The sequence below is a fragment of the Prionailurus bengalensis genome, chromosome X, assembly GCF_016509475.1.
Source record: "Prionailurus bengalensis isolate Pbe53 chromosome X, Fcat_Pben_1.1_paternal_pri, whole genome shotgun sequence".
Lineage (NCBI taxonomy): Eukaryota > Metazoa > Chordata > Mammalia > Carnivora > Felidae > Prionailurus > Prionailurus bengalensis.
In genome coordinates, this window is record NC_057361.1 from 74,148,568 (window position 1) to 74,156,746 (window position 8,179).

The 8,179-nt window shown below is 34.5% G+C and overlaps 1 pseudogene; it reads right to left on the minus strand.

Moving 5' to 3' along the window:
* Positions 1-4,289: 4,289 nt before the first annotated feature.
* On the minus strand, positions 4,290-5,008 carry LOC122477097 (annotated as a pseudogene).
* Between the last annotated feature and the right edge of the window lie 3,171 nt (positions 5,009-8,179).

The window sequence follows — 8,179 nt, forward strand, 5'->3', positions numbered from 1 at the left end:
TCCAAAGAGGGAAGCATATAGCAATATAGGTCTACATTAAGAAGCAAGAAAAATCTCAAATAAGTGACCTCACCTTACACTGAAAGAAGCTAGAAAAAGAAAAACAAATGAAGCCAAAAGGAAGCAGAAGGAATAAAATAATACAATTAGATCAGGAATAAATGAAATAGAATCTAACAATCAGACAAACAAAAGACAAAATCAATGACACCAGAAGCTGGTTAACTGAAAAAAATCACAATAATTGATAAAATTTTGACCAGAGAGAGAGAGAAAGGGAGAGAAAAGAAGAGAAGAGAAGGGAAGAGAAGAGGCAAATAAAGAGAATCAAAATGAAAAAGGAAAAATAACAACTGACACCACACAAATACAAAGAATCATAAGACAATATTATGATAAATTATATGCCAACAGACTGCACAATCTAGAAAAAAAGGATAAATTCCTAGAGTCATATAGCCTCCCAAAACTGAATCAAGAAGAAATAAAAATTTGAACAAACCATTACAAACATTAAAATTGAAACTGCAATCAAAAAGAAATCACAGCCAGAAAATTGATCAAAACTCAAAACAGATATAAACAATATACCTGAACAGAGAATCACAGTAAGAAGAAAAGCCTCCCAACAAACAAATGGCCAGGAATTAACACATATTATTCTCAAACTATTCCATAAAACACATGAGGAAGGAAAGCTTCCAAATTCATTCTAAGAAGCCAAAAATATATACCAAATCAAGATAAATACACTTAAAAAACATATAAAGACACTACAAAGAAAGAGAACTACAGGCCAATTTCTCTGATGAATATAAATAAATACAAAAATTCCCAACAAAATACTGAGGAACCAAATCCAACAACATATTAAAAAATTCATGCATTAGGGCACCTGAGTGGCTCAGTCAGTTAAGAATCTGGCTCTTGGTTTGGGCTCAGGTCATGATCTCAAGGTTCATGAGATTGAGCCTTGTGTTGGGCTCTGTGCTGGCAGCATGGAGACTGTCTGGGAATTTCTCTATCCCCCTCTCTCTGTTCCTGCTCTGCTCATGCTCTCTCTCTCTCTCTCTCTCTGTCTCTCTCTCTGTCTCTCACAAAAATAAACATGAAAAAAATATTTTAAAAAAGTCATTCTCCACGATCAAGTGGAGTGTATTCTTATATGCAAGTGAGGCTCAATATTCACAAATCCATCAATGTGATCCATTACATAAACAAGAAAAGGCCAAAACCCATTTGATCATTTCAATAGAAGCAGAAAAAGCATTTGACAAAGTACAACATCCATTCATGATAAGAACCTTCAACAAAGTAGGTTTAGAGGGAACATACTTCAACATAATAAAAGCCATATACGAAAAACTACAGCTAATATCATCCTCAGTGGGGAAAACCTAAGAGCTTTTTCCCTAAAGTCAGGAACAAGATAAGGATATCCACCCTCATCACTTTTACTCAACATACTACTGGAAGTCCTAGCCACAGCAATCAGACAACGAAAAGAAATAAAAACACCCAAATCAGTAAGGAAGAAGTAAAACTTTCACTATTTGCAGAGGACATGATGCTATATGTAGAAAAACCTAAATTATACCAAAGCAAACAAACAACAACTGCAACAACCAAAAAAAAAAAAAACCTACTAGAACTGATAAATAAATTCAGTTAAGGTCAAAGGATACAATGTCAGTATATAGAAACCTGTTGCATTTCTGCACATAAATAATGAAGCAACAGAAAGAAGTTAAAACAATATCATTTAAAATTGCACCAAAAATAATAAAATACCAAGGAATAAATTTAACCAAAGAGATGAAAGGCCTGTACTCTGAAAAATATATAAAACATTGATGAAAGAAATTGAAGATGACACACAAATGGAAAGATTTTCCATGCTCTTGTATTGGAAGAATATTGTTAAAATGTCTATACTACCCAAAGCAATTTACAGATTTATTGCAATCCCTACCAAAATACCAACAGAACTTTTCACAGAACTAAAACAAACAATCCTAAAATTTGTAGGGAACCACAAAAGACTCCAAATAATTTTGAACTAATTTTGAAACTAATTTTGAAAAAAAAAAGAAAGAAAGAAAGAGAAAAAAGAAAAAAGAAAAAGGAAAAAAGAAAAAAGAAAAAAAGTAGTTGGTATTACCACAAATCCAGATTTAAAGTTACACTACAAAGCTGTAGTGATCAAAACAGTTTGGTATAGTCACAGAAATAGACACATACTTATATAAAACAGAATAAAACACAGAAATAAACCCTCGATTACATGGTCAATTAATCTTTGACAAAAGACGCAAGGATATGCAGTGAGAAAAAGACAGTCTCTTCAACAAATGGTATTGAAAAAACTGGAGAGCTACATGCAAAAGATTGAAACTTGACTTCTTTTTAACTTCATACATAAAAAATAAACTCAAAATGAATTAAGGACCTAAATGTGAGACCTGAAACCATAAAAATCCGAGAGGAGACTGCAGGCAGTAATTTCTCTGACATCATTTGTAGGAATATTTTCTTTTTTTTTTTTTTTTTTTTTTTATTTTTTTTAAAAATTTTTTTTTTTTTTCAACATTTATTTATTTTTGGGACAGAGAGAGACAGAGCATGAACGGCGGAGGGGCAGAGAGAGAGGGAGACACAGAATTGGAAACAGGCTCCAGGCTCTGAGCCATCAGCCCAGAGCCTGACGCGGGGCTCGAACTCACGGACCGCAAGATCGTGACCTGGCTGAAGTCGGACGCTTAACCGACTGCGCCACCCAGGCGCCCCTGTAGGAATATTTTCTAGATATGTTTTCTGAGGGAAGGGAAAGAAAAGAAAAAACACCCCCCCCCAAAAAAACAAACAAAAAATCTACTGGTATTATATCAAAATAAAAAGCTTTTGCACAGTGAAAGAAACAATCAACAAAATTAGAAGACAACTTACTGAATGGAAAAAAAAAAACATTTGCAAATGACATATCTGATAAAGGGTCAGTAACTAAAATATATAAATAACTTATACCAATCAAAACAAAAAAATCCAATAAAAAAGGGCAGAAGACATTAACAGATATTATCTAAAGGAAATATACAAACAGCCAACAGACACAGGAAAATATGTTCAAAATCATTCATCATGAGGAGGATGCAAATCAAAACCACAATGAGATATCACTCCATATATCAGAATGGCTAAAATCAAAAGGACAAGAAACAAGTGTTGGCAAAGATGTGGAGAAAAGAATCCCTTGTGCATTTTTGGTGAGAATGCATACTGGTGCAACTACTGTGGGAAACACTATGGGTTCCTTAAAAAATTAAAAATAGAATTACCATATAATGCAGTAATGACACTACTAGGTATTTACCCAAATAATATGAAAACACTATGGGTATATGCGCAATTTATGTTTACTGCAGCATTATTTACAATGGACAAATTATTGAAGCAGGCCAAGTGTGCACTGTTATGTGAGTGGATAAAAAAGTGGTATATATATGCAATGAAATATTATTCAGCTATATAAAAAGAATGAAATCTTGCCATTTTCAATAACCTGGATGGATTTAGAGAGTATAATCTAGAGGGTATAATTAAAATGAATCAGTCACAGGAAAACAAACACCATATGATTTCAGTCACATGTGGAATTTGAAAATAAAAACAAACGAACAAAGGAAAAATAAAGACACAAACCAAAAAGGAGGCTCTTAAATATTAACAATAAACAGATTTTTACCAGAGAGGAGGTGGGTGAGGGCATGGGGAAATAAGTGAATCAAATTAAGAGTATATTTATCTTAACAAACACTGGGCAATATATAGAATTGTTGAATCATGATATTGTATGTTTTAAACTAATATAACACTGCATGTTATGTATATTGGAATTCAAGATTTAAAATCATTTGAAAAGAATACACATTTTTATACATCATAGCATTCATTATGCTACATTACTAATTATATTTATAGCTTAGCAAGGCAATTAATATACAAAACTCAATTTATTTTATATTGTTATCCAACACATGAATAACAATCTAAGTTATTCTCTGGATTTCACACCCTTTGTACAAGCACTTGAAATACATTTATGATCATGTTTTATCTACAATAAATTCAGCTATATTATTATAAGTGATTTTTCCTACTGTACTCATCAATAACTTCAATATTGGGAATAATGATTAAGCCTCTTAATACAATGGTTGCATTAATGCATTATTCTACTTAATAAATGGTTTTGTTTTGCTGTGTTTGTTTTTTTCTTTTTTTAAGATGCTTTATTTCGCTTTAATTTTCTTGTATAAATCTATGTTGGACACACCTGGAGCATGGGACCTCTGCACGGAGATTCTGGTGTGAGTCTTTACAAGATGGTCACTGAGTTCCTGATAGGGAGACTTGTTGAACACAGTCTTTTACCAGAGGTGAGGTGTGAGATTGCTGTAGATTTTGGACATGGAATCACAAATGGCTTTGGTGAAGTTGTCCAGGGTGGCAGTGCAGCCCCTGGTCGAGGTGTAGCCATTGTCAATACCAGACATCATCAGTAGCTTCTTGGGCACAATGCCAATACCTCTGGGGCAGAGATGAAGCACACAAGCACAGAACCACAGTGGCTGGTCCATCTTGCATGGGACAGTGTGGGGTTTGCTTATGTTGTTCTCCCAGTAGCCTTGACACATGCAATAAATGGAAAGCTTTGCCAGGTTGATGGCCCCGTGGATGGCAGTGGCTACCTCCTTGGAACACTTAACACTCAGAACGACATGCCTATTGTAATCTCCAATGGCAACAAGTGCCTTGAACCTGGTCCACTGGCCATCATGGATCTGCTTTTGCACAAGCCTAATCTTTAAAACTTCATCCTTGAGGGATGCATCAGGAACAAGTCAATGCTCTCAGACTCCTTGAAAGGCAGGGAGAAGAGATAGCTCTCCTCCAGGGACTTGATCCTCATGTCCTTGATCAGGTGGCACAGCTTGGTGACAGGATCCACTCCTTGTCCTTGGCACTACTTAGTAAATGTTATGGTTATTGAATTTTAATTGTATTTAATACCATTCTTTAATACAACATGGATATTTCATTCCAATTTCCAATTATGCTCTTTTGTACCAATTCATAAGATGCCATTCTTCATTTATTGAAAGTCACTCCATTCTACCAATTCATTTAGTTCCTATTTTACTCAGGAAACCATTATTAACTATTATTAACTCATCATAATATCACAGCTACTTACACTTATTCACTGCATTTTTACAAACTATGTATAATTTTATGAGCATTTTAGAATGGCTGTATATATTTACAATAAGTAAAAATGACAAAATCTAACCAATATGTTTCTTATCAACTTGTAGCTTCGACCCCATCAGATAGAAATATTTTCTTTAAAAGAGTAGTCATCCTCTTGAGAAACTCAATTATACCCCTATTCTCAAACCAACAATTGTTCTCAGAGATTTTCCTTTCAGTGAGGTCTAAAGGACTTGGACCTGCAGTTTCCTTTTGTCAGGAAATAGTTATACAGACATTAGCCCAGGGTTTCTCTGTAAATTCCACTTTCTTCATGGTTTAAATATTACTTGATTTTATGTATAGTATAACTCTCTTTTTTTTGTGAATTCATCTTTCAACATTTGGGTCTCTTATTTAGTATGCACATTAACCACCATCATTGGTCACTAGGCTTGGCCTGTCACAGACTCTAAGTCTAAAGTTCTTCTTTGGCCAGCAAAAGAGAGGATGCAGGATTGAAGCAAGAGATGGCTAATGTCCAGGAAAAGACAAGAGCCCCAAATAAGGGTCCTTGCCTCATATTTATTCAGATCAGAAGGCTTACAAACGTGATGGGAGTGTACAAAGAGACAAAGAAACTGTGGACATTAACTTGGGGGCATGAGGGAAGAGGGGGGTTTTGAAGACATACAGTGTTTGGGGTTTGGGTCAAGATAAAGCAAAATCCTGGCGCTGGGCAAATGGGTAGATGGTTGTTAATGGCAGACAGGAGGTCCCATGCCTGTTTTATCTTAGCTAGCCTAGGGGATGAGACAGGGGAAATAACCTCAGGGTCAATAAGGCATCTTTTCTTTTGTTAACCATTTCCACTCTGGGCTGCTTTGCCTGCAGTGAAGCAGTCCATAGTCCAATTCACCAATAGTCTAATTCACTAACTTGGCCCTATCCTCATGTGAAAGCAGCTTTTCTGCAATAGTACTAAATTGGGGGTGCTTCCACTCTGAATATCTAATCTTGTTTCTTTCATATACCTATGTATTGGGCACCTTTGTGCTGTTCCCATTTTAGGCCTTTGCCTCTCTCTCTCTATTCTGGGGACTCTGCACCCCCTCTCTATTTTGGGGTGCCAATCTGGTTTGCCCAAACTCAGGTGTGAGCAAGTGATTTCTTTATGCCTTGTTAACCCATTGGTGTAAGCCTGTATTCCTAAGCTTATCCCCACATTGGCCAAGCCATTTATATACATGTATGTCCTTTATGTTCAGTGCTGTAAATGTTCTGGTTTGTTTTCCTTGCCTGAGAAGATATATATTGAAAAATATGTGGACACACACACACACACACACACACAAAACAGGAATTTTACTCAGACATAAAAAAAATTAGATCTTGTCATTTGTGACAATATGGATGGACCTAGAGGATAGTATGCTAAATCAAATAAATCAGAGAAAAACAAATACTGAATGATTTCATTTATATTTGGAATCAAAAAAACAAAGTTAATAAAAAAAAACAAAACAAAAGAAAGCAGAAATAGACCCATACAAATTGGTGGTTGTAGGGTGGGGGGGGGAAGGAATTGGCAAAATGGGTAAAGAAGAGTTGGATGTATGAGCTTAAAATATGGAATGAATATGTCAGGGGAATGGAAGTTACAACACATGGAATATAGACAATGGTGTTGTAATAATGATTTTTGGTAACAGATGTTAGCTACAATTATAGTGAGTATAGCATTATGTATATAGTTGTCTAATCAACATGTTGTACACCTGAAACTAATGTAATATTGTGTGTCAACTACACTTCAGTAAAAATGAAAATTAATTTTAAAATGTTCAGGTATTTTAAATAGAGGTAGTTCCAGAAAATTAGAAAACAAAACTAGTTATTTCTAAGTAGTTTTCAAAAGTTGAGAATATAAAATTTCCCATGTTAGAATGATATTAACTCATATATTAATGTCCTAATTTGGTTCAATTTAAATTTTAAGATTTTATTTCCATTTTTACTTTTCATGTATCAACAGAGCTCAGAGACTGTGACTAAAAGGAAAATATCAGCACCCATAAGAATGTTCTAAGACTAATTTAATAAGAGCCAGAATCCAGATAAATTTCAGTCAGCCTGCTGAGAGAGAAATAAAAGCAAAAGGCAAATTAAAATATCTCATTATGTAACTGCTCATCTCATTTTGTAACATTTGAATACTGTTCTACTTTGATCTTGACTTGCCAATGTGTATCTCAATGTTTCAAATATTTTATTCTCGACTAAACACAAGGCATTGGGGGGAGTTCCACACTGATATCTCATATCATAGTGATATTTTCATCTGTAAAGTGGTAATACAGTCTTCTGGGAATTTTATCGATATTAATCACCAAATGCAATACTACAAGCTGAATTATTTTAATGGTTATCACAAATTTAATCCAATCAACAACATCACTAGTACACAGATTGTGAATAAAAATTGAAAAAGGGAAATAATACATTAATTTCAATTTCAGTTAATATTACTCACTAGACTTAAGCCCTCAATGTTAAGAATTTATTATAAAAAATTAATTATACCAAAGTTTAATTAAATAATTATGTGCAAAATACAGGCTCATGCATGCATGTGGCCAGTACCCAGAGGACTAAATTGTTGTCCTAACAAATAACAAGCTTTGTGAACAAAGTTACTGAATTTCATATTCTTGAATTTGATCAACATGAACTTCAACTGTACACAATTATATGGTCTAAAAATGTCATTAAAAGGTGAGTCTACACTTGACTCACGTTTATTCCGCAAAACATCAACTTAAAATACATCAGGGGTGCCTAGGTGCCTCAGTAATTTGGGCATCTGACTCTCAGTTTTCGCTCAGGTAATGGTCTCAGGGCTCATGTGATTGATCCCTGCACTGGGCTC